This window comes from Coregonus lavaretus, assembly GCF_964263955.1.
Source record: "Coregonus lavaretus genome assembly, chromosome: 11".
NCBI classification, from domain to species: Eukaryota; Metazoa; Chordata; class Actinopteri; order Salmoniformes; family Salmonidae; genus Coregonus; species Coregonus lavaretus.
Window position 1 is genome coordinate 139,460 of NC_139998.1, and position 19,674 is coordinate 159,133.

A 19,674-nucleotide genomic window follows, 5' to 3' on the forward strand; every position below is an offset into this window, starting at 1 on the left:
CTACGAAATATGAAATGCATTATGAAGAAAATCGTGTACTGTTGCCTACACGGAAAAGGGGGCTTTCTGACCAAAAGTGCACCAGTGTCCCAAAGTATTAATCGAAATCAAGCATAGAAAACAGCGTTAGCATTAATAAAACAATTTTTCCCACGAATTAAGTTGCACGTAAATGTGTGTATTTTCTCACAAATGATGTTCAGAAAATCTCAAACAGTACATAGGCATACAACTACAATGTTTGAAACATTATTAAATAAAGACAACATTTCTGTATATTCATAACGTTTAATTAGCCATAATAAAGAAAATAAAGAAAAATAGGCTATCCGTTTATGGTTGTTGTGTGTTAAATTGCTGTCTTTTCGCACGAATTAAGTAGCACATAAATTCGTGTCTTTTCACACAGAAACGCACGAAATCTGATGAAATACATTATGCTACCTGTGGTTTTCTCGAGCACGGTTATATGTCAGACATTTAAACGGCGACGGATAGCGGAAAGCAAACCCCGTATTGTGTCAATACTGTCATCGATTGGTAAACATAATCCTTAACGTAAATATCCCAGGTTCGTACACAACGATTTTCCTTACATGTTGACTTTGCGCGCAGCCTTGGCGGCGAGCTGCATCCTGTAGGCTTTGCACCGGGTGGATTTGCGAGCGGTTTGCTTGGTTCTGGCCATGGCGCTAGCTTCCTTCTTAGACAGTCGGAGTATAGCCTCGAAATGCCCATGTGAAATGTATAAAGCCGGCAGTGGCATCTGCTGATTGGACACCATCTCCCCACCACCCCGATTGGCCCGTTACGGAGGCCTCCTCTGTCGGCAATCGGAAGGGATGCTTTGCTTCTCTTTTTTTTTGACCGCGCACCCAAAACAGTACACTGCGCACCCAAAACAATACACTGCGCGCCCATAAAACACACTGTACGCCAAAAAACAATACACTTTGCGTGCGCCCGCAATAATACACTGCGCGCCCAAAACAATAGATCACTGCTGGCCTTTACACGCAATAATAGTCGCCATAGTCAAGAGTGAAATCTTGTGTTATAATTTAATGCTAGCCTGCTATGGCAAACGAGGCCAATAGTACACTGCGCGGATGCAACTGCACACTGCGCGCAGGCAAAAGCACAATGTGCGCGCAAAAGTACACTGCCGGCCCTTTATGCGCAATAATAGTCGCTGAAGTCAAGAGTGAAATCTTATGTTCTAATCTAATGCCAGCCTGCTATGGCGAACGATGCCAATAGTCCACTGCGCGCAGGCATTAGGACACTGCCGCGCGATAATATTCGCCAAAGTCAAGAGTAAAATCTTTTGTTCTAATCACCACATGTTCAGTAATGGCATTTCCCCCCTTTATTCAAATTACAACCTCTCACTTTCAGTTATTTGAAATGAAATAATCTCTCAAATATCACTATATCTAAAACAAGCCATAGAAAGTTGGTTGCAATTTCAATTAAATCATCCAGAAATGACAGAACAAACTCAAATACACTAATAGGAGAAAATATATATTTATTGATATTGTATGTTGTATAGCCTTACTTGTTGGTATCTCAGACGACCAGAACCTTAATAATAATCACCATACTTACTTCACATAGCACGGACATATAGTAGACTACTGACACTCACTCCTATGGAATGGGTATGGGGACTGGACACGCCGGGACCCAGACCCTACTGTTGTCGATCACACATATTAATGTCGTGTTCAGGGTGCTATCAGAGTTATCGGAAATACCTAGTTCCGACTGGGAAGTTTCACTTGAATGACCCTCCAAGTAGGAATTACAAGTGAGAAATAGTGAAAATGTTGTTACCAATCTTATTGGTTTAAGAATTGTTCCGACTTCAAAACCACTTGAACACAATCATGTGGGAGTTACAACTTCCCATTTTCCACGAGAATGTGAAGTTGGCATAATACAGCATTCAAGTGCTAGTCGGTACTAGGAAACGGACATTTCTGACTTGCTAACTGGTTGAACGCGTTACAATAGCCTAAGTATATAATATGATTGACATAACCACAATAGAAAGGCCTTGGAAGTGCCATAAGTGAAAGCCGACATATTTCATTATTTTTACATTAACCTCTTTAACATGTATTAAATGAATAATGAAGAAAATTGTGTAATTTAGACTCTACGAAATATGAAATGCATTATGAAGAAAATCGTGTACTGTTGCCTACACGGAAAAGGGGGCTTTCTGACCAAAAGTGCACCAGTGTCCCAAAGTATTAATCGAAATCAAGCATAGAAAACAGCGTTAGCATTAATAAAACAATTTTTCCCACGAATTAAGTTGCACGTAAATGTGTGTATTTTCTCACAAATGATGTTCAGAAAATCTCAAACAGTACATAGGCATACAACTACAATGTTTGAAACATTATTAAATAAAGACAACATTTCTGTATATTCATAACGTTTAATTAGCCATAATAAAGAAAATAAAGAAAAATAGGCTATCCGTTTATGGTTGTTGTGTGTTAAATTGCTGTCTTTTCGCACGAATTAAGTAGCACATAAATTCGTGTCTTTTCACACAGAAACGCACGAAATCTGATGAAATACATTATGCTACCTGTGGTTTTCTCGAGCACGGTTATATGTCAGACATTTAAACGGCGACGGATAGCGGAAAGCAAACCCCGTATTGTGTCAATACTGTCATCGATTGGTAAACATAATCCTTAACGTAAATATCCCAGGTTCGTACACAACGATTTTCCTTACATGTTGACTTTGCGCGCAGCCTTGGCGGCGAGCTGCATCCTGTAGGCTTTGCACCGGGTGGATTTGCGAGCGGTTTGCTTGGTTCTGGCCATGGCGCTAGCTTCCTTCTTAGACAGTCGGAGTATAGCCTCGAAATGCCCATGTGAAATGTATAAAGCCGGCAGTGGCATCTGCTGATTGGACACCATCTCCCCACCACCCCGATTGGCCCGTTACGGAGGCCTCCTCTGTCGGCAATCGGAAGGGATGCTTTGCTTCTCTTTTTTTTTGACCGCGCACCCAAAACAGTACACTGCGCACCCAAAACAATACACTGCGCGCCCATAAAACACACTGTACGCCAAAAAACAATACACTTTGCGTGCGCCCGCAATAATACACTGCGCGCCCAAAACAATAGATCACTGCCGGCCTTTAAACGCAATAATAGTCGCCATAGTCAAGAGTGAAATCTTGTGTTATAATTTAATGCTAGCCTGCTATGGCAAAGGAGGCCAATAGTACACTGCGCGGATGCAACTGCACACTGCGCGCAGGCAAAAGCACAATGTGCGCGCAAAAGTACACTGCCGGCCCTTTATGCGCAATAATAGTCGCTGAAGTCAAGAGTGAAATCTTATGTTCTAATCTAATGCCAGCCTGCTATGGCGAACGATGCCAATAGTCCACTGCGCGCAGGCATTAGGACACTGCCGCGCGATAATATTCGCCAAAGTCAAGAGTAAAATCTTTTGTTCTAATCACCACATGTTCAGTAATGGCATTTCCCCCCTTTATTCAAATTACAACCTCTCACGTTCAGTTATTTGAAATGAAATAATCTCTCAAATATCACTATATCTAAAACAAGCCATAGAAAGTTGGTTGCAATTTCAATTAAATCATCCAGAAACGACAGAACAAACTCAAATACACTAATAGGAGAAAATATATATTTATTGATATTGTATGTTGTATAGCCTTACTTGTTGGTATCTCAGACGACCAGAACCTTAATAATAATCACCATACTTACTTCACATAGCACGGACATATAGTAGACTACTGACACTCACTCCTATGGAATGGGTATGGGGACTGGACACGCCGGGACCCAGACCCTACTGTTGTCGATCACACATATTAATGTCGTGTTCAGGGTGCTATCAGAGTTATCGGAAATACCTAGTTCCGACTGGGAAGTTTCACTTGAATGACCCTCCAAGTAGGAATTACAAGTGAGAAATAGTGAAAATGTTGTTGCCAATCTTATTGGTTTAAGAATTGTTCCGACTTCAAAACCACTTGAACACAATCATGTGGGAGTTACAACTTCCCATTTTCCACGAGAATGTGAAGTTGGCATAATACAGCATTCAAGTGCTAGTCGGTACTAGGAAACGGACATTTCTGACTTGCTAACTGGTTGAACGCGTTACAATAGCCTAAGTATATAATATGATTGACATAACCACAATAGAAAGGCCTTGGAAGTGCCATAAGTGAAAGCCGACATATTTCATTATTTTTACATTAACCTCTTTAACATGTATTAAATGAATAATGAAGAAAATTGTGTAATTTAGACTCTACGAAATATGAAATGCATTATGAAGAAAATCGTGTACTGTTGCCTACACGGAAAAGGGGGCTTTCTGACCAAAAGTGCACCAGTGTCCCAAAGTAGTAATCGAAATCAAGCATAGAAAACAGCGTTAGCATTAATAAAACACATTTTCCCACGAATTAAGTTGCACGTAAATGTGTGTATTTTCTCACAAATGATGTTCAGAAAATCTCAAACAGTACATAGGCATACAACTACAATGTTTGAAACATTATTAAATAAAGACAACATTTCTGTATATTCATAACGTTTAATTAGCCATAATAAAGAAAATAAAGAAAAATAGGCTATCCGTTTATGGTTGTTGTGTGTTAAATTGCTGTCTTTTCGCACGAATTAAGTAGCACATAAATTCGTGTCTTTTCACACAGAAACGCACGAAATCTGATGAAATACATTATGCTACCTGTGGTTTTCTCGAGCACGGTTATATGTCAGACATTTAAACGGCGACGGATAGCGGAAAGCAAACCCCGTATTGAGTCAATACTGTCATCGATTGGTAAACATAATCCTTAACGTAAATATCCCAGGTTCGTACACAACGATTTTCCTTACATGTTGACTTTGTGCGCAGCCTTGGCGGCGAGCTGCATCCTGTAGGCTTTGCCACGGGTGGATTTGCGAGCGGTTTGCTTGGTTCTGGCCATGGCGCTAGCTTCCTTCTTAGACAGTCGGAGTATAGCCTCGAAATGCCCATGTGAAATGTATAAAGCCGGCAGTGGCATCTGCTGATTGGACACCATCTCCCCACCACCCCGATTGGCGTGTTACGGAGGCCTCCTCTGTCGGCTATCGGAAGGGATGCTTTGCTTCTCTTTTTTTTTGACCGTGCACCCAAAACAGTACACTGCGCACCCAAAACAATACACTGCGCGCCCAAAAAAAACACTGTACGCCAAAAAACAATACACTTTGCGTGCGCCCGCAATAATACACTGCGCGCCCAAAACAATAGATCACTGCTGGCCTTTACACGCAATAATAGTCGCCATAGTCAAGAGTGAAATCTTGTGTTATAATTTAATGCTAGCATGCTATGGCAAACGAGGCCAATAGTACACTGCGCGGATGCAACTGCACACTGCGCGCAGGCAACAGCACAATGTGAGCGCAAAAGTACACTGCCGGCCCTTTATGCGCAATAATAGTCGCTGAAGTCAAGAGTGAAATCTTGTGTTATAATTTAATGCTAGCCTGCTATGGCAAACGAGGCCAATAGTCCACTGCGCGCAGTTATTAGGACACTGCCGCGCGATAATATTCGCCAAAGTCAAGAGTGAAATATTTTGTTCTAATCACCACATGTTCAGTAATGGCATTTCCCCCCTTTATTCAAATTACAACCTCTCACTTTCAGTTATTTGAAATGAAATAATCTCTCAAATATCACTATATCTAAAACAAGCCATAGAAAGTTGGTTGCAATTTCAATTAAATCATCCAGAAACGACAGAACAAACTCAAATACACTAATAGGAGAAAATATATATTTATTGATATTGTATGTTGTATAGCCTTACTTGTTGGTATCTCAGACGACCAGAACCTTAATAATAATCACCATACTTACTTCACATAGCACGGACATATAGTAGACTACTGACACTCACTCCTATGGAATGGGTATGGGGACTGGACACGCCGGGACCCAGACCCTACTGTTGTCGATCACACATATTAATGTCGTGTTCAGGGTGCTATCAGAGTTATCGGAAATACCTAGTTCCGACTGGGAAGTTTCACTTGAATGACCCTCCAAGTAGGAATTACAAGTGAGAAATAGTGAAAATGTTGTTGCCAATCTTATTGGTTTAAGAATTGTTCCGACTTCAAAACCACTTGAACACAATCATGTGGGAGTTACAACTTCCCATTTTCCACGAGAATGTGAAGTTGGCATAATACAGCATTCAAGTGCTAGTCGGTACTAGGAAACGGACATTTCTGACTTGCTAACTGGTTGAACGCGTTACAATAGCCTAAGTATATAATATGATTGACATAACCACAATAGAAAGGCCTTGGAAGTGCCATAAGTGAAAGCCGACATATTTCATTATTTTTACATTAACCTCTTTAACATGTATTAAATGAATAATGAAGAAAATTGTGTAATTTAGACTCTACGAAATGCATTATGAAGAAAATCGTGTACTGTTGCCTACACGGAAAAGGGGGCTTTCTGACCAAAAGTGCACCAGTGTCCCAAAGTATTAATCGAAATCAAGCATAGAAAACAGCGTTAGCATTAATAAAACAATTTTTCCCACGAATTAAGTTGCACGTAAATGTGTGTATTTTCTCACAAATGATGTTCAGTAAATCTCAAACAGTACATAGGCATACAACTACAATGTTTGAAACATTATTAAATAAAGACAACATTTCTGTATATTCATAACGTTTAATTAGCCATAATAAAGAAAATAAAGAAAAATAGGCTATCCGTTTATGGTTGTTGTGTGTTAAATTGCTGTCTTTTCGCACGAATTAAGTAGCACATAAATTCGTGTCTTTTCACACAGAAACGCACGAAATCTGATGAAATACATTATGCTACCTGTGGTTTTCTCGAGCACGGTTATATGTCAGACATTTAAACGGCGACGGATAGCGGAAAGCAAACCCCGTATTGAGTCAATACTGTCATCGATTGGTAAACATAATCCTTAAGGTAAATATCCCAGGTTCGTACACAACGATTTTCCTTACATGTTGACTTTGCGCGCAGCCTTGGCGGCGAGCTGCATCCTGTAGGCTTTGCCACGGGTGGATTTGCGAGCGGTTTGCTTGGTTCTGGCCATGGCGCTAGCTTCCTTCTTAGACAGTCGGAGTATAGCCTCGAAATGCCCATGTGAAATGTATAAAGCCGGCAGTGGCATCTGCTGATTGGACACCATCTCCCCACCACCCCGTTGGCCCGTTACGGAGGCCTCCTCTGTCGGCTATCGGAAGGGATGCTTTGCTTCTCTTTTTTTTTTACCGCGCACCCAAAACAGTACACTGCGCACCCAAAACAATACACTGCGCGCCCATAAAACACACTGTACGCCAAAAAACAATACACTTTGCGTGCGCCCGCAATAATACACTGCGCGCCCAAAACAATAGATCACTGCTGGCCTTTACACGCAATAATAGTCGCCATAGTCAAGAGTGAAATCTTGTGTTATAATTTAATGCTAGCCTGCTATGGCAAACGAGGCCAATAGTACACTGCACGGATGCAACTGCACACTGCGCGCAGGCAAAAGCACAATGTGCGCGCAAAAGTACACTGCCGGCCCTTTATGCGCAATAATAGTCGCTGAAGTCAAGAGTGAAATCTTGTGTTATAATTTAATGCTAGCCTGCTATGGCAAACGAGGCCAATAGTCCACTGCGCGCAGGCATTAGGACACTGCCGCGCGATAATATTCGCCAAAGTCAAGAGTAAAATATTTTGTTCTAATCACCACATGTTCAGTAATGGCATTTCCCCCCTTTATTCAAATTACAACCTCTCACTTTCAGTTATTTGAAATGAAATAATCTCTCAAATATCACTATATCTAAAACAAGCCATAGAAAGTTGGTTGCAATTTCAATTAAATCATCCAGAAACGACAGAACAAACTCAAATACACTAATAGGAGAAAATATATATTTATTGATATTGTATGTTGTATAGCCTTACTTGTTGGTATCTCAGACGACCAGAACCTTAATAATAATCACCATACTTACTTCACATAGCACGGACATATAGTAGACTACTGACACTCACTCCTATGGAATGGGTATGGGGACTGGACACGCCGGGACCCAGACCCTACTGTTGTCGATCACACATATTAATGTCGTGTTCAGGGTGCTATCAGAGTTATCGGAAATACCTAGTTCCGACTGGGAAGTTTCACTTGAATGACCCTCCAAGTAGGAATTACAAGTGAGAAATAGTGAAAATGTTGTTGCCAATCTTATTGGTTTAAGAATTGTTCCGACTTCAAAACCACTTGAACACAATCATGTGGGAGTTACAACTTCCCATTTTCCACGAGAATGTGAAGTTGGCATAATACAGCATTCAAGTGCTAGTCGGTACTAGGAAACGGACATTTCTGACTTGCTAACTGGTTGAACGCGTTACAATAGCCTAAGTATATAATATGATTGACATAACCACAATAGAAAGGCCTTGGAAGTGCCATAAGTGAAAGCCGACATATTTCATTATTTTTACATTAACCTCTTTAACATGTATTAAATGAATAATGAAGAAAATTGTGTAATTTAGACTCTACGAAATATGAAATGCATTATGAAGAAAATCGTGTACTGTTGCCTACACGGAAAAGGGGGCTTTCTGACCAAAAGTGCACCAGTGTCCCAAAGTAGTAATCGAAATCAAGCATAGAAAACAGCGTTAGCATTAATAAAACAAATTTTCCCACGAATTAAGTTGCACGTAAATGTGTGTATTTTCTCACAAATGATGTTCAGAAAATCTCAAACAGTACATAGGCATACAACTACAATGTTTGAAACATTATTAAATAAAGACAACATTTCTGTATATTCATAACGTTTAATTAGCCATAATAAAGAAAATAAAGAAAAATAGGCTATCCGTTTATGGTTGTTGTGTGTTAAATTGCTGTCTTTTTGCACGAATTAAGTAGCACATAAATTCGTGTCTTTTCACACAGAAACGCACGAAATCTGATGAAATACATTATGCTACCTGTGGTTTTCTTGAGCACGGTTATATGTCAGACATTTGAACGGCTACGGATAGCGGAAAGCAAACCCCGTATTGAGTCAATACTGTCATCGATTGGTAAACATAATCCTTAACGTAAATATCCCAGGTTCGTACACAACGATTTTCCTTACATGTTGACTTTGCGCGCAGCCTTGGCGGCGAGCTGCATCCTGTAGGCTTTGCCACGGGTGGATTTGCGAGCGGTTTGCTTGGTTCTGGCCATGGCGCTAGCTTCATTCTTAGACAGTCGGAGTATAGCCTCGAAATGCCCATGTGAAATGTATAAAGCCGGCAGTGGCATCTGCTGATTGGACACCATCTCCCCACCACCCCGATTGGCCCGTTACGGAGGCCTCCTCTGTCGGCTATCGGAAGGGATGCTTTGCTTCTCTTTTTTTTTGACCGCGGACCCAAAACAGTACACTGCGCACCCAAAACAATACACTGTGCCCCCATAAAACACACTGTACACCAAAAAACAATACACTTTACGTGCGCCCGCAATAATACACTGCGCGCCCAAAACAATAGATCACTGCTGGCCTTTACACGCAATAATAGTCGCCATAGTCAAGAGTGAAATCTTGTGTTATAATTTAATGCTAGCCTGCTATGGCAAAGGAGGCCAATAGTACACTGCGCGGATGCAACTGCACACTGCGCGCAGGCAAAAGCACAATGTGCGCGCAAAAGTACACTGCCGGCCCTTTATGCGCAATAATAGTCGCTGAAGTCAAGAGTGAAATCTTGTGTTATAATTTAATGCTAGCCTGCTATGGCAAACGAGGCCAATAGTACACTGCGCGGATGCAACTGCACACTGCGCGCAGGCAAAAGCACAATGTGCGCGCAAAAGTACACTGCCGGCCCTTTATGCGCAATAATAGTCGCTGAAGTCAAGAGTGAAATCTTGTGTTATAATTTAATGCTAGCCTGCTATGGCAAACGAGGCCAATAGTACACTGCGCGGATGCAACTGCACACTGCGCGCAGGCAAAAGCACAATGTGCGCGCAAAAGTACACTGCCGGCCCTTTATGCGCAATAATAGTCGCTGAAGTCAAGAGTGAAATCTTATGTTCTAATCTAATGCCAGCCTGCTATGGCGAACGATGCCAATAGTCCACTGCGCGCAGGCATTAGGACACTGCCGCGCGATAATATTCGCCAAAGTCAAGAGTAAAATCTTTTGTTCTAATCACCACATGTTCAGTAATGGCATTTCCCCCCTTTATTCAAATTACAACCTCTCACTTTCAGTTATTTGAAATGAAATAATCTCTCAAATATCACTATATCTAAAACAAGCCATAGAAAGTTGGTTGCAATTTCAATTAAATCATCCAGAAACGACAGAACAAACTCAAATACACTAATAGGAGAAAATATATATTTATTGATATTGTATGTTGTATAGCCTTACTTGTTGGTATCTCAGACGACCAGAACCTTAATAATAATCACCATACTTACTTCACATAGCACGGACATATAGTAGACTACTGACACTCACTCCTATGGAATGGGTATGGGGACTGGACACGCCGGGACCCAGACCCTACTGTTGTCGATCACACATATTAATGTCGTGTTCAGGGTGCTATCAGAGTTATCGGAAATACCTAGTTCCGACTGGGAAGTTTCACTTGAATGACCCTCCAAGTAGGAATTACAAGTGAGAAATAGTGAAAATGTTGTTGCCAATCTTATTGGTTTAAGAATTGTTCCGACTTCAAAACCACTTGAACACAATCATGTGGGAGTTACAACTTCCCATTTTCCACGAGAATGTGAAGTTGGCATAATACAGCATTCAAGTGCTAGTCGGTACCAAGAAACGGACATTTCTGACTTGCTAACTAGTTGAAGGCGTTACAATAGCCTAAGTATATAATATGATTGACATAACCACAATAGAAAGGCCTTGGAAGTGCCATAAGTGAAAGCCGACATATTTCATTATTTTTACATTAACCTCTTTAACATGTATTAAATGAATAATGAAGAAAATTGTGTAATTTAGACTCTACGAAATATGAAATGCATTATGAAGAAAATCGTGTACTGTTGCCTACACGGAAAAGGGGGCTTTCTGACCAAAAGTGCACCAGTATCCCAAAGTATTAATCGAAATCAAGCATAGAAAACAGCGTTAGCATTAAAAAAACAATTTTTCCCACGAATTAAGTTGCACGTAAATGTGTGTATTTTCTCACAAATGATGTTCAGAAAATCTCAAACAGTACATAGGCATACAACTACAATGTTTGAAACATTATTAAATAAAGACAACATTTCTGTATATTCATAACGTTTAATTAGCCATAATAAAGAAAATAAAGAAAAATAGGCTATCCGTTTATGGTTGTTGTGTGTTAAATTGCTGTCTTTTTGCACAAATTAAGTAGCACATAAATTCGTGTCTTTTCACACAGAAACGCACGAAATCTGATGAAATACATTATGCTACCTGTGGTTTTCTCGAGCACGGTTATATGTCAGACTTTTGAACGGCTACGGATAGCGGAAAGCAAACCCCGTATTGAGTCAATACTGTCATCGATTGGTAAACATAATCCTTAACGTAAATATCCCAGGTTCGTACACAACGATTTTCCTTACATGTTGACTTTGCGCGCAGCCTTGGCGGCGAGCTGCATCCTGTAGGCTTTGCCACGGGTGGATTTGCGAGCGGTTTGCTTGGTTCTGGCCATGGCGCTAGCTTCATTCTTAGACAGTCGGAGTATAGCCTCGAAATGCCCATGTGAAATGTATAAAGCCGGCAGTGGCATCTGCTGATTGGACACCATCTCCCCACCACCCCGATTGGCCCGTTACGGAGGCCTCCTCTGTCGGCTATCGGAAGGGATGCTTTGCTTCTCTTTTTTTTTGACCGCGGACCCAAAACAGTACACTGCGCACCCAAAACAATACACTGTGCCCCCATAAAACACACTGTACGCCAAAAAACAATACACTTTGCGTGCGCCCGCAATAATACACTGCGCGCCCATACACTGCGCGTCCTATTGATCTCCATTTTTATGGAACAGTCTGCCTACCCATGTGAGAGACGCAGACTCGGTCTCAACCTTTAAGTCTTTACTGAAGACTTATCTCTTCAGTAGGTCATATGATTGAGTGTAGTCTGGCCCAGGAGTGTGAAGGTGAACGGAAAGGCTCTGGAGCAACGAACAGCCCTTGCTGTCTCTGCCAGGCCGGTTCCCCTCTCTCCACTGGGGTTCTCTGCCTCTAACCCTGTTACAGGGGCTGAGTCACTGGCTTGCTGGTGCTCTTTCATGCCGTCCCTAGGAGGGGTGCGTCACTTGAGTGGGTTGAGTTACTGACGTGATCTTCCTGTCTGGGTTGGCGCCCCCCCTTGGTTTGTGCTGTGGTGGAGACCTCTGTGGGCTATACTCGGCCTTGTCTCAGGATTGTAAGTTGGTGGTTGAGGATATCCCTCTAGTGGTGCGGGGGCTGTGCTTTGGCAGAGTGGGTGGGGTTATATCCTTCCTGTTTGGCCCTGTCCGGGGGTTTCTTCGGATGGGGCCACAGTGTCTCCGGACCGCTCCTGTCTCAGCCTCCAGTATTTATGCTGCAGTAGTTTATGTGTCGGGGGGCTGGGGTTAGTTGGTTATACCTGGAGTACTTCTCCTGTCTTATCCAGTGTCCTGTGTGAATTTAAGTATGCTCTCTCTAATTATCTCGTTCTCTCTTTCTCTCTGAGAACCTGAGCCCTAGGACCATACGTCAGGACTACCGGGCATGCTGACACCTTGCTGTCCCCAGTCCGCCTGGCCTTGCTGCTATTCCAGTTTCAACTGTTCTGCCTGCGGTTACGAAACCCCTACCTGTCCCTGACCTGCTGTTTTCAACTCTTAATGATCGGCTATGAAAAGCCAACTGAGAGACCTGAGCCCTAGGACCATACGTCGGGACCACCGGCCGTGGTGACTCCTTGCTGTCCCCAGTCCGCCTGGCCTTGCTGCTATTCCAATTTCAACTGTTCTGCCTGCGGTTATGGAACCCCTACCTGTCCCAGACCTGCTGTTTTCAACTCTTAATGATCGGCTATGAAAAGCCAACTGAGATTTATTCCTGATTATTATTTGACCATGCTTGTCACTTATGAACATTTTTGAACATCTTGGCATGGTTCTGTTATAATCTCCACCCGGCACAGCCAGAAGAGGACTGGCCACCCCTCATAGCCTGGTTCCTCTCTAGGTTTCTTCCTAGGTTTTGGCCTTTCTAGGGAGTTTTTCCTAGCCACCGTGCTTCTACACCTGCATTACTAGCTGTTTGGGGTTTTAGGCTGGGTTTCTGTACAGCACTTCGAGATATTAGCTTATGTACGAAGGGCTATATAAAATAAAATTGATTGATTGATTGAAAACAATAGATCACTGCTGGCCTTTACACGCAATAATAGTCGCCATAGTCAAGAGTGAAATCTTGTGTTATAATTTAATGCTAGCCTGCTATGGCAAAGGAGGCCAATAGTACACTGCGCGGATGCAACTGCACACTGCGCGCAGGCAAAAGCACAATGTGCGCGCAAAAGTACACTGCCGGCCCTTTATGCGCAATAATAGTCGCTGAAGTCAAGAGTGAAATCTTGTGTTATAATTTAATGCTAGCCTGCTATGGCAAACGAGGCCAATAGTACACTGCGCGGATGCAACTGCACACTGCGCGCAGGCAAAAGCACAATGTGCGCGCAAAAGTACACTGCCGGCCCTTTATGCGCAATAATAGTCGCTGAAGTCAAGAGTGAAATCTTGTGTTATAATTTAATGCTAGCCTGCTATGGCAAACGAGGCCAATAGTACACTGCGCGGATGCAACTGCACACTGCGCGCAGGCAAAAGCACAATGTGCGCGCAAAAGTACACTGCCGGCCCTTTATGCGCAATAATAGTCGCTGAAGTCAAGAGTGAAATCTTATGTTCTAATCTAATGCCAGCCTGCTATGGCGAACGATGCCAATAGTCCACTGCGCGCAGGCATTAGGACACTGCCGCGCGATAATATTCGCCAAAGTCAAGAGTAAAATCTTTTGTTCTAATCACCACATGTTCAGTAATGGCATTTCCCCCCTTTATTCAAATTACAACCTCTCACTTTCAGTTATTTGAAATGAAATAATCTCTCAAATATCACTATATCTAAAACAAGCCATAGAAAGTTGGTTGCAATTTCAATTAAATCATCCAGAAACGACAGAACAAACTCAAATACACTAATAGGAGAAAATATATATTTATTGATATTGTATGTTGTATAGCCTTACTTGTTGGTATCTCAGACGACCAGAACCTTAATAATAATCACCATACTTACTTCACATAGCACGGACATATAGTAGACTAGTGACACTCACTCCTATGGAATGGGTATGGGGACTGGACACGCCGGGACCCAGACCCTACTGTTGTCGATCACACATATTAATGTCGTGTTCAGGGTGCTATCAGAGTTATCGGAAATACCTAGTTCCGACTGGGAAGTTTCACTTGAATGACCCTCCAAGTAGGAATTACAAGTGAGAAATAGTGAAAATGTTGTTGGTAATCTTATTGGTTTAAGAATTGTTCCGACTTCAAAACCACTTGAACACAATCATGTGGGAGTTACAACTTCCCATTTTCCACGAGAATGTGAAGTTGGCATAATACAGCATTCAAGTGCTAGTCGGTACCAAGAAACGGACATTTCTGACTTGCTAACTAGTTGAAGGCGTTACAATAGCCTAAGTATATAATATGATTGACATAACCACAATAGAAAGGCCTTGGAAGTGCCATAAGTGAAAGCCGACATATTTCATTATTTTTACATTAACCTCTTTAACATGTATTAAATGAATAATGAAGAAAATTGTGTAATTTAGACTCTACGAAATATGAAATGCATTATGAAGAAAATCGTGTACTGTTGCCTACACGGAAAAGGGGGCTTTCTGACCAAAAGTGCACCAGTATCCCAAAGTATTAATCGAAATCAAGCATAGAAAACAGCGTTAGCATTAAAAAAACAATTTTTCCCACGAATTAAGTTGCACGTAAATGTGTGTATTTTCTCACAAATGATGTTCAGAAAATCTCAAACAGTACATAGGCATACAACTACAATGTTTGAAACATTATTAAATAAAGACAACATTTCTGTATATTCATAACGTTTAATTAGCCATAATAAAGAAAATAAAGAAAAATAGGCTATCCGTTTATGGTTGTTGTGTGTTAAATTGCTGTCTTTTTGCACGAATTAAGTAGCACATAAATTCGTGTCTTTTCACACAGAAACGCACGAAATCTGATGAAATACATTATGCTACCTGTGGTTTTCTCGAGCACGGTTATATGTCAGACATTTGAACGGCTACGGATAGCGGAAAGCAAACCCCGTATTGAGTCAATACTGTCATCGATTGGTAAACATAATCCTTAACGTAAATATCCCAGGTTCGTACACAACGATTTTCCTTACATGTTGACTTTGCGCCAGCCTTGGCGGCGAGCTGCATCCTGTAGGCTTTGCCACGGGTGGATTTGCGAGCGGTTTGCTTGGTTCTGGCCATGGCGCTAGCTTCATTCTTAGACAGTCGGAGTATAGCCTCGAAATGCCCATGTGAAATGTATAAAGCCGGCAGTGGCATCTGCTGATTGGACACCATCTCCCCACCACCCCGATTGGCCCGTTACGGAGGCCTCCTCTGTCGGCTATCGGAAGGGATGCTTTGCTTCTCTTTTTTTTTGACCGCGGACCCAAAACAGTACACTGCGCACCCAAAACAATACACTGTGCCCCCATAAAACACACTGTACGCCAAAAAACAATACACTTTGCGTGCGCCCGCAATAATACACTGCGCGCCCATACACTGCGCGTCCTATTGATCTCCATTTTTATGGAACAGTCTGCCTACCCATGTGAGAGACGCAGACTCGGTCTCAACCTTTAAGTCTTTACTGAAGACTTATCTCTTCAGTAGGTCATATGATTGAGTGTAGTCTGGCCCAGGAGTGTGAAGGTGAACGGAAAGGCTCTGGAGCAACGAACAGCCCTTGCTGTCTCTGCCAGGCCGGTTCCCCTCCCTCCACTGGGGTTCTCTGCCTCTAACCCTGTTACAGGGGCTGAGTCACTGGCTTGCTGGTGCTCTTTCATGCCGTCCCTAGGAGGGGTGCGTCACTTGAGTGGGTTGAGTTACTGACGTGATCTTCCTGTCTGGGTTGGCGCCCCCCCTTGGTTTGTGCTGTGGTGGAGACCTCTGTGGGCTATACTCGGCCTTGTCTCAGGATTGTAAGTTGGTGGTTGAGGATATCCCTCTAGTGGTGCGGGGGCTGTGCTTTGGCAGAGTGGGTGGGGTTATATCCTTCCTGTTTGGCCCTGTCCGGGGGTTTCTTCGGATGGGGCCACAGTGTCTCCGGACCGCTCCTGTCTCAGCCTCCAGTATTTATGCTGCAGTAGTTTATGTGTCGGGGGGCTGGGGTTAGTTGGTTATACCTGGAGTACTTCTCCTGTCTTATCCAGTGTCCTGTGTGAATTTAAGTATGCTCTCTCTAATTATCTCGTTCTCTCTTTCTCTCTGAGAACCTGAGCCCTAGGACCATACGTCAGGACTACCGGGCATGCTGACACCTTGCTGTCCCCAGTCCGCCTGGCCTTGCTGCTATTCCAGTTTCAACTGTTCTGCCTGCGGTTACGAAACCCCTACCTGTCCCTGACCTGCTGTTTTCAACTCTTAATGATCGGCTATGAAAAGCCAACTGAGAGACCTGAGCCCTAGGACCATACGTCGGGACCACCGGCCGTGGTGACTCCTTGCTGTCCCCAGTCCGCCTGGCCTTGCTGCTATTCCAATTTCAACTGTTCTGCCTGCGGTTATGGAACCCCTACCTGTCCCAGACCTGCTGTTTTCAACTCTTAATGATCGGCTATGAAAAGCCAACTGAGATTTATTCCTGATTATTATTTGACCATGCTTGTCACTTATGAACATTTTTGAACATCTTGGCATGGTTCTGTTATAATCTCCACCCGGCACAGCCAGAAGAGGACTGGCCACCCCTCATAGCCTGGTTCCTCTCTAGGTTTCTTCCTAGGTTTTGGCCTTTCTAGGGAGTTTTTCCTAGCCACCGTGCTTCTACACCTGCATTACTAGCTGTTTGGGGTTTTAGGCTGGGTTTCTGTACAGCACTTCGAGATATTAGCTTATGTACGAAGGGCTATATAAAATAAAATTGATTGATTGATTGAAAACAATAGATCACTGCTGGCCTTTACACGCAATAATAGTCGCCATAGTCAAGAGTGAAATCTTGTGTTATAATTTAATGCTAGCCTGCTATGGCAAAGGAGGCCAATAGTACACTGCGCGGATGCAACTGCACACTGCGCGCAGGCAAAAGCACAATGTGCGCGCAAAAGTACACTGCCGGCCCTTTATGCGCAATAATAGTCGCTGAAGTCAAGAGTGAAATCTTGTGTTATAATTTAATGCTAGCCTGCTATGGCAAACGAGGCCAATAGTACACTGCGCGGATGCAACTGCACACTGCGCGCAGGCAAAAGCACAATGTGCGCGCAAAAGTACACTGCCGGCCCTTTATGCGCAATAATAGTCGCTGAAGTCAAGAGTGAAATCTTATGTTCTAATCTAATGTCAGCCTGCTATGGCGAACGATGCCAATAGTCCACTGCGCGCAGGCATTAGGACACTGCCGCGCGATAATATTCATCAAAGTCAAGAGTAAAATCTTTTGTTCTAATCACCACATGTTCAGTAATGGTATTTCCCCCCTTTATTCAAATTACAACCTCTCACTTTCAGTTATTTGAAATGAAATAATCTCTCAAATATCACTATATCTAAAACAAGCCATAGAAAGTTGGTTGCAATTTCAATTAAATCATCCAGAAACGACAGAACAAACTCAAATACACTAATAGGAGAAAATATATATTTATTGATATTGTATGTTGTATAGCCTTACTTGTTGGTATCTCAGACGACCAGAACGTTAATAATAATCACCATACTTACTTCACATAGCACGGACATATAGTAGACTACTGACACTCACTCCTATGGAATGGGTATGGGGACTGGACACGCCGGGACCCAGACCCTACTGTTGTCGATCACACATATTAATGTCGTGTTCAGGGTGCTATCAGAGTTATCGGAAATACCTAGTTCCGACTGGGAAGTTTCACTTGAATGACCCTCCAAGTAGGAATTACAAGTGAGAAATAGTGAAAATGTTGTTGCCAATCTTATTGGTTTAAGAATTGTTCCGACTTCAAAACCAATTGAACACAATCATGTGGGAGTTACAACTTCCCATTTTCCACGAGAATGTGAAGTTGGCATAATACAGCATTCAAGTGGTAGTCTGTACTAGGAAACGGACATTTCTGACTTGCTAACTGGTTGAACGCGTTACAATAGCCTAAGTATATAATATGATTGACATAACCACAATAGAAAGGCCTTGGAAGTGCCATAAGTGAAAGCCGACATATTTCATTATTTTTACATTAACCTCTTTAACATGTATTAAATGAATAATGAAGAAAATTGTGTAATTTAGACTCTACGAAATATGAAATGCATTATGAAGAAAATCGTGTACTGTTGCCTACACGGAAAAGGGGGCTTTCTGACCAAAAGTGCACCAGTATCCCAAAGTATTAATCGAAATCAAGCATAGAAAACAGCGTTAGCATTAATAAAACAATTTTTCCCACGAATTAAGTTGCACGTAAATGTGTGTATTTTCTCACAAATGATGTTCAGAAAATCTCAAACAGTACATAGGCATACAACTACAATGTTTGAAACATTATTAAATAAAGACAACATTTCTGTATATTCATAACGTTTAATTAGCCATAATAAAGAAAATAAAGAAAAATAGGCTATCCGTTTATGGTTGTTGTGTGTTAAATTGCTGTCTTTTCACACGAATTAAGTAGCACATAAATTCGTGTCTTTTCACACAGAAACGCACGAAATCTGATGAAAAACATTATGCTACCTGTGGTTTTCTCGAGCACGGTTATATGTCAGACATTTAAACGGCGACGGATAGCGGAAAGCAAACCCCGTATTGAGTCAATACTGTCATCGATTGGTAAACATAATCCTTAACGTAAATATCCCATGTTAGTACACAACGATTTACCTTACATGTTGTGCTAGGTCCTGCAGGACATCACCCCCTTCATCTTGCTGGGAAAAAAAATTACACACAAACACAGACATTTTTCAATGTTGGGAACAAATTTTACATGAACATTTAAATCAAGATGGATTAAGAGATGCCCAGGCTGATGTGCAAAGGCAACTATGCCGAGCGTTTGGGCGCTGTCGCACCAGTCTACCTGGCTGCCGTGCTCGAGTGCCTGACTGCTGAGATCCTGGAGTTGGCCGGAGACATTGCCCGTGCAAACAAGAAGCCCCCATTACCTACTCCCCAAGAAGACCGTCAAAGCCAAGTAAATTCGCTACTGCGGCTTCAACTTGACAACTCAACCTCCAAAGGCTATTTTAA